This window comes from Rutidosis leptorrhynchoides, chromosome 4, assembly GCF_046630445.1.
Source record: "Rutidosis leptorrhynchoides isolate AG116_Rl617_1_P2 chromosome 4, CSIRO_AGI_Rlap_v1, whole genome shotgun sequence".
In the NCBI taxonomy this organism is placed as follows: domain Eukaryota; kingdom Viridiplantae; phylum Streptophyta; class Magnoliopsida; order Asterales; family Asteraceae; genus Rutidosis; species Rutidosis leptorrhynchoides.
The window spans coordinates 36,488,724-36,497,122 of NC_092336.1; positions in this window are offsets into that span (position 1 = coordinate 36,488,724).

Below are 8,399 nucleotides of genomic sequence, written 5' to 3' on the forward strand. Positions count from 1 at the left end.
TAAACCATTATGTAATGGTCGTGTGTAAACAGGATATTTTAGATTATCATTATTTGATAATCTACGTAAAGCTTTTTAAACCTTTATTGATGAAATAAAGGTTATGGTTTGTTTTAAAATGAATGCAGTCTTTGAAAAACGTCTCATATAGAGGTCAAAACCTCGCAACGAAATCAATTAATATGGAACGTTTTTAATCAATAAGAACGGGACATTTCAGTTAAGTATGTTGAGCAATGCGTCACGTGTTTGCAAGTTAAAGCCGAACACCAAAAGCCGTATGGTAAGTTGCAACCGCTAGAAATTCCAATGTGGAAGTGGGAGCATATTACCATGGATTTTATTACCAAGTTGCCGAAAACGGCAAGAACCCAATTTGACACTATTTGGGTGATTGTCGATAGATTGACGAAGAGTGCGTTGTTTCTTCCTATTAAAGAAGCAATATCGTCGGAGGCACTCGCGAAGGTGTTCATTAAAGAGGTGATATCGAGACATGGCGTTCCCGCGTCTATTGTTTCGGATCGGGACACGCTCTTTACTTCTCAATTTTGGAAGAAGTTTCATGAAGACATGGGTACGAGGGTGAATATGAGTACGGCATATCATCCTCAAACGGATGGTCAAACCGAACGTACGAATCAAACATTGGAGGATATGTTACGTGCGTGTATTATTGATTTTGGCGGTAGTTGGGACGAACATTTACCATTAGTGGAATTCTCGTACAATAATAGTTTTCACTCTAGTATTGGAATGCCACCATATGAGATGTTATACGGTAGGAGGTGTCGAACCCCGATTTGTTGGGGCGAAGTGGGTCAAAGGGAGGTCAGGAGCACCGACTTGGTATTGGAGACAAATAGCAAAATCGATATGATTCGGGCTCGTTTAAAGGCGGCGCAAGATAGACAAAAGTCTTACATCGATAAACGTAGGCGGCCGATCAAATTTGAAGAAGGCGATATGGTGATGCTTAAGGTTTCACCATGAAAGGGTATTATTCGGTTTCGAAAACGGGGAAAGTTAGCTCCTCGGTTTATTGGGCCATTTAAGGTTTTAGCTCGTGTTGGTGAAGTTGCGTATCGTTTGGAATTACCCGAAGAGCTTGCGGGGATCCATAATACATTTCATGTTTCCCATCTCCGTAAGTGTCTTGCGGATGATTCATCATGGATGCCATTAGATGAGATCGAATTAAACAACAAGTTAGAGTATGTTGAGGAGCCGATAGCTATACTTGATGAGAAGGTGAAAATGTTGCGTAACAAAGAGGTGAGGACCTTCAAGGTCCAATGGCGTCGTAGTAAAGGTTCCGAATTTACATGGGAACCCGAAGAATTTGTGTTGGTTTATCTTCCTGCTTGTCATGCAGCTTGGATCGCGAGGACGCGCTCCGATTCAAGTGGGGGGAGAGTTGTAACACCCTAGTTATTATCGTACAGAAGTGTATATAGTGTACATAAAGCGAGGGGAACTGTGTGTAATTAAACTGTGATCAGAATCTGTTCAGACCATAGTGCGCGCCGCGCACCCTTAAAGGAGCGCGCCGCGCACCACTACTGTAGCCTGGTTCTTTTTCTTTTAATCAGATATTTTGGAAGGGTATTGAGGTAATTTCACTTGGGGACGAGTTAAGGTCACAGATCAGTGGTTTGGGTGAGTCATAACTCCACTTTCAACAACCATTTTCATCCTACTTTAATTCTAGTAAGAGAAACCCAAAATTTAGAGAGAGAAAGCTCAAGTAAAGGAAGAAGGAGCTAGTTTCGGGTCTTAGCTCGGGTTATAAAGTTGTTCATCTCCTCGCTAGCTACAATTTGGTTGTGTTGGTAAGTTCTAATTTTGATTTCCTTGATTTAATTTGTTTAAAGGTTAGAACTTGGGTTAGTGATGCACACAAAACCCATTAATGGTGATTTTAGGGGTTTTGGGTAAGATTGAGTCATTAGGACTCAAGGATGACTAACCTAGGGTTTCAAGGTAATAATTGGTGTTATTGAGTCTATAATGGTTAGTTATTCACTAGCTTACTTGTGTTGTTAATAAAATTGGTTCTAGGGCTCATGGTGGACTTGAAATGGGTCAAATGGGTAGGTTTGACCTAGTGGGTTAAATTATGTATGAAAACACCCTATTTATGTGTTGATGGAAGTCTTAGAACCTTAATCGCTAGCTTTTAGTGATTAGTTGGGAGTATTGACCTCTAATGAGTGTTTATAGTGCAAATGGGTCATAAATACACTAGTGGGTCTAGTTGGTGGAAAGTACAACTTATTATGTGAATTAATTGAGAATTAATTGTGTTAGGTGACTTGCTTTGAAGTTACAAGTGTTATTGGAAATCTCGCCAAGTCGACAAGGTGAGTGGAATGATTAAACATGTGTGTATATAATGTATCTATTTGTAGGGCGGGGAAGGGGCCGGGGTATATGTTGTTTATACCACCAAGAGTTAGTGATATATTTCGTTGTACACTAACGATGGATATTTCGTTGTCCAAATTGCCCAAGAGTTAGTGATATATTTCGTTGTACACTAACGATTACTTGAATGGATATTTCGTTGTCCGTGTCACCTCGGGGTTAGTGATATATTTCGTTGTACACTAACGGTTGTTATAAATACAGATGGGAAATTCGAAGTACCATTCCCTTGTGTGTTGGTTAACCTTAATTATGCGTTGTATTGTAGTATATTATATCATTCGGGTTATATATATGCTATTGTGGTGCTAGCTTGTGATCTTGGAGGGTTTAGAGTTATACTTGCGACGGTATGCTATATAAATTGCTAGCGTGTATGAGGTAATTGTGTAAGTGCTTGCAAGTAGGTGTATTATATATGTATATGTATAATTATTGCATTCACTAAGCGTTAGCTTACCCTCTCGTTGTTTACCTTTTTAGGATCCGGCTTGGTTAAAGGAAAAGGTATTCGCTTGGACTAGTGGCACCTCGGGGGTTTTAACTTTTTGGAAGTTCGACCAAGATTTGGGTAGTTTAACCCCAAACACCATGCTCTAGTGACGTTTGGCAATTAAACTTTTTTGTGGTCGAAACTCGTATTTCGTACTTAATGGCATTTTGGGCATATATGGGCCCCGCAATGTAAAACTCGTTTTATCATTGATTCGTGCTCGTTTTACTTATACTAATATGATGTGAAAAGCATTTTGCCTAAAAATGATGGGAAGTGTTAGATCTTTTTACGAAAATGGAACATTTTGGACAGCGGGCTGCCAGGCCCTGTGCGCGCCGCGCACAGGTAGGGGTGCGCGCCGCGCACCCAGCCTGGGCAGGCCTGCTTCGAATTTTTTTTTTATTTCGCAGTTTTGGTTGGTTAACGGGTTGGGTCGTTACAGCGAGCCTGTAAGGAGCACGAGCTATTGGTGCAGCTCCTGGTACAAGATGTATTTGAAATTTAATGGATCGATGTGGGGGTAATCCCGGTAATTCTTTCGGAAATACATCGGGAAATTCTTTTGCGACGGGAACATCATTGATGCTCTTTTCTTCAGTTTGTACTTTCTCGACGTGTGCTAGAACAGCATAGTAACCTTTTCTTATTAGTTTTTGTGCCTTCAAATTACTAATAAGATGTAGCTTCGTGTTGTCTTTTTCTCCATACACCATTAAGGGTTTTCCTTTTTCTTGTATAATTCGAATTGCATTTTTGTAACAAACGATCTATGCTTTCACTTCTTTCAACCAGTCCATACCGATTATCACATCAAAACTCCCTAACTCTACTGGTATCAAGTCAATCTTAAATGTTTCGCTAACCAGTTTAATTTCTCGATTCCGACATATATTATCTGCTAAAATTAATTTACCATTTGCTAATTCGAGTAAAAATTTACTATCCAAAGGCGTCAGTGGACAACTTAATTTAGCACAAAAATCTCTACTCATATAGCTTCTATCCGCACTCGAATCAAATAAAACGTAAGCAGATTTATTGTCAATAAGAAACGTACCCGTAACAAGCTCCGGGTCTTACTGTGCCTCTGCCGCATTAATATTGAAAACTCTTCCGCGGCCTTGTCCATTCGTGTTCTCCTGGTTCGGGCAATTTCTAATAATGTGGCCCGGTTTTCCACATTTATAACAAACTACATTGGCATAACTTGTTCCAACACTACTTGCTCCGCCATTACTCGTTCCGACACCATTTGTTCCTTTCGTTCTGTTAACCCCTGGTCCGTAGACCTCACACTTCATCGCGCTATGACCATTTCTTTTACACTTGTTGCAAAATTTGGTGCAAAACCCCGAGTGATACTTTTCACACCTTTGGCATAGCTGCTTCTGATTATTGTTGTTGTTGCGGTTGTTATTGTTGTTGAAATGATTGTTGTAGTTGTTGTTGTTGTTGTTGTTGTTGTTGTTGTTGTTGTTGTTGTTGTTGTTGGGCCGTTTGTTGTAGTTGCGATTGATGTTGCGATTGTTGGGATAGTTGTTGCGATTATTGTTGTAATTGCTGTTGTTGTTGTATTGGTGATTCTTATCACCATTTTCCTCCCACTTTCTTTTGACTTGCTTCACATTTGCCTCTTCAGCCGTCTGTTCTTTAATTCTTTCCTCAATCTGGTTCACTAGTTTGTGAGCCATTCTACATGCCTGTTGTATGGAGGCGGGCTCGTGTGAACTTATATCTTCTTGGATTCTTTTTGGTAATCCTTTCACAAACACGTCGATCTTCTCTTCCTCATCCTCGAACGCTCCCGGACACAATAGGCACAATTCTGTGAATCGTCTTTCATACGTGGTAATATCAAATCCTTGGGTTCGTAACCCACAAAGTTCTGTCTTGAGCTTCTTGACCTCGGTTCTGGGACGGTACTTCTCGTTCATCAAGTGCTTGAATGCTGACCACGGTAGTGCGTAAGCATCATCTTATCCCACTTGCTCTAGATAGGTATTCCACCATGTTAACGCAGTACCTGTGAAGGTATGCGTAGCGTACTTCACTTTGTCCTCTTCAGTACACTTACTTATGGCAAACACCGATTCGACCTTCACGGTCCACCGTTTCAATCCGATCGGTCCTTCGGTTCCATCAAATTCCAAAGGTTTGCAGGCAGTGAATTCTTTGTAGGTGCATCCTACACGATTTCCGGTACTGCTAGATCCAAGGTTATTGTTGGTATGTAGTGCAGCCTGTACTGCGGCTATGTTTGAAGCAAGAAAGGCACGAAATTCCTCTTCGCTCATATTCAAGGTGTGTCGAGTAGTTAGTGCCATTTCCTTCAAAATAGTCAAATGAAACAAGTTAATCATACAGAATATTAAGAGTAGTCAATAGTATCTCGTAGCATAATATGAACTCATTTATAAAAGCTTTTTCTTCATTTTAGCGTTTTATAAGTTTAAAGTCGGGTAGTACCTACCCGTTAAGTTCATACTTAGTAGCTAATATACAATTCAAATACTACAATTCTATATGAAAAACTGAATATAATAATATTTCGCGTTCAAACTTTTACACAATATTTTTCAAACTTACAATACCGCTTATTTTACATATAGCATGAAATATAGCACACAATAAATTTGATACAAGATGGTTGTGAAGATAATTCTAGCTAGTACACAAGTCGTTCAACAAAGGCAATAAAGACACATAATTCATACGTCCAAAAACAAGTCATGCATTCTGGTTTTACTAGGACTACTTCCCATCCTTGGTCTTGTGGAACATAATCGTTATGGCCGTTGATAAGACGGCGTGTTGTAACGTCGTCAAAGGGACGAGGGTTACGTAATGTCCAACAGTCCCGTAACAATCTAAAAACCTCATTTCTTACCCCAATTACCGACTCCGTCACTTGTGGGAACGTTTTGTTTAATAGTTGTAGCCCGATGTTCTTGTTCTCACTTTGGTGAGAAGCGAATATTACTAACCCGTAAGCATAACATGCTTCCTTATGTTACATGTTAGCCGCTTTTTCTAAATCACAAAGTCCTATATTCGGATATATTGAGTCAAAATTATTTCTTAACCCGTTGCGTAAAATAGCATTTGGGTTCCCCGCAATATATGCGTCAAAGTAAACACATCGTAACTTATGGATTTCCCAATGTGATATCCCCCATCTTTCGAACGAAAGCCTTTTATAAACCAAGGCATTCTTGGAACGTTCTTTGAATGTTTTACAAACTGATCTCGCCTTAAATAGTTGTGCCGAGGAATTCTGACCGACTCTAGACAAGATTTCATCAATCATGTCTCCGGGTAGGTCTCTTAAAATATTGGGTTGTCTATCCATTTTGTGTTTTTATACTGTAAAATAGACAAGAGTTAGATTTATAAAAAAAAATACTTATTAATACAAGCAATTTTTACATATATCATAAAGCATAAGCACACTATATTACATATATTAAACCACACGAATACAACTATCTTATTCCGACTCGCTCATTTCTTCTTCTTCGGTTTTAGTTCGTTTTGCCAAGTTTCTAGGGATATATGATGTTCCCCTATTACGAGCCGTCGTTTTTCACATTGGTTTAGAAAAACCTGGTGGTTTAGAGGTTCCCGGGTTATTGTCACAACTTAAGAAATACGGGTGATGACGATACATATAAAGTTCATCGGGTTTAGAATCAAATTTCTCTATTTTTATGCCCTTTCCCTTATTGTTCTCTCTTGCCTTATTAAATTGTGTTGGGGTAATTTCTATAACATTATCGGAATCCTTGTCGGGATCCGATTCATCGGAGAATTGGTAATCCTCCCAATACTTTGCTTCCTTGGCGGAAACACCATTGACCATAATTAACTTTGGTCGGTTGGTTGAGGAATTTCTCCTACTTAACCGTTTTATTATTTCCCCCACTGGTTCTATTTCTTCTTCCGGTTCCGATTCTTCTTCCGGTTCCGACTCTTCTTCCGATTCCTCTTCGGGAACTTGTGAATCAGTCCACGAATCATTCCAATTTACATTTGACTCTTCATTATTATTAGGTGAGTCAATGGGACTTGTTCTAGAGGTAGACATCTATCACATAATATCAAACGCGTTAAGAGATTAATATATCACATAATATTCACATGTTAAAAATATATAGTTTCCAACAAAATTTGTTAAGCAATCATTTTTCAAGTAAACACGGTCGAAGTCCAGACTCACTAATGCATCCTAACAAACTCGATAAGTCACACTAATGCAAAATTCTGGTTCTCTAAGACCAACGCTCGGATACCAACTGAAATGTCCCGTTCTTATTGATTAAAAACGTTCCATATTAATTGATTTCGTTGCGAGATTTTGACCTCTATATGAGACGTTTTTCAAAGACTGCATTCATTTTAAAACAAACCATAACCTTTATTTCATCAATAAAGGTTTAAAAAGCTTTACGTAGATTATCAAATAATGATAATCTAAAATATCCTGTTTACACACGACCATTACATAATGGTTTACAATACAAATATGTTACAACGAAATAGGTTTCTTGAATGCAGTTTTTACACAATATCATACAAGCATGGACTCCAAATATCCTCCTTATTTAAGTATGCGACAGCGGAAGCTCTTAATAATCACCTGAGAATAAACATGCTTAAAACGTCAACAAAAATGTTGGTGAGTTATAGGTTTAACCTATATATTATCAAATCATAATAATAGACCACAAGATTTCATATTTCAATACACATCCCATACATAGAGATAAAAATCATTCATATGGTGAACACCTGGTAACCGACATTAACAAGATGCATATATAAGAATATCCCCATCATTCCGGGACACCCTTCGGATATGATATAAATTTCAAAGTACTAAAGCATCCGGTACTTTGGATGGGGTTTGTTAGGCCCAATAGATCTATCTTTAGGATTCACGTCAATTAGGGTGTCTGTTCCCTAATTCTTAGATTACCAGACTTAATAAAAAGGGGCATATTCGATTTCGATAATTCAACCATAGAATGTAGTTTCACGTACTTGTGTCTATTTTGTAAATCATTTATAAAACCTGCATGTATTCTCATCCCAAAAATATTAGATTTTAAAAGTGGGACTATAACTCACTTTCACAGATTTTTACTTCGTCGGGAAGTAAGACTTGGCTACTGGTCGATTCACGAACCTATAACAAATATGTACATATATATCAAAGTATATTCAAAATATATTTACAACACTTTTAATACATTTTGATGTTTTAAGTTCATTAAGTCAGCTGTCCTCGTTAGTAACCTACAACTAGTTGTCCAAAGTTAGATGTACAAAAAAAATTGATATATATTATCTTGAATCAATCCACGACCCAGTGTATACACGTCTCAGGCTAGATCACAACTCAAAGTATATATATTTTTGGAATCAACCTCAACCCTGTATAGCTAACTCCCACATTACTGCATATAGAGTGTCTATG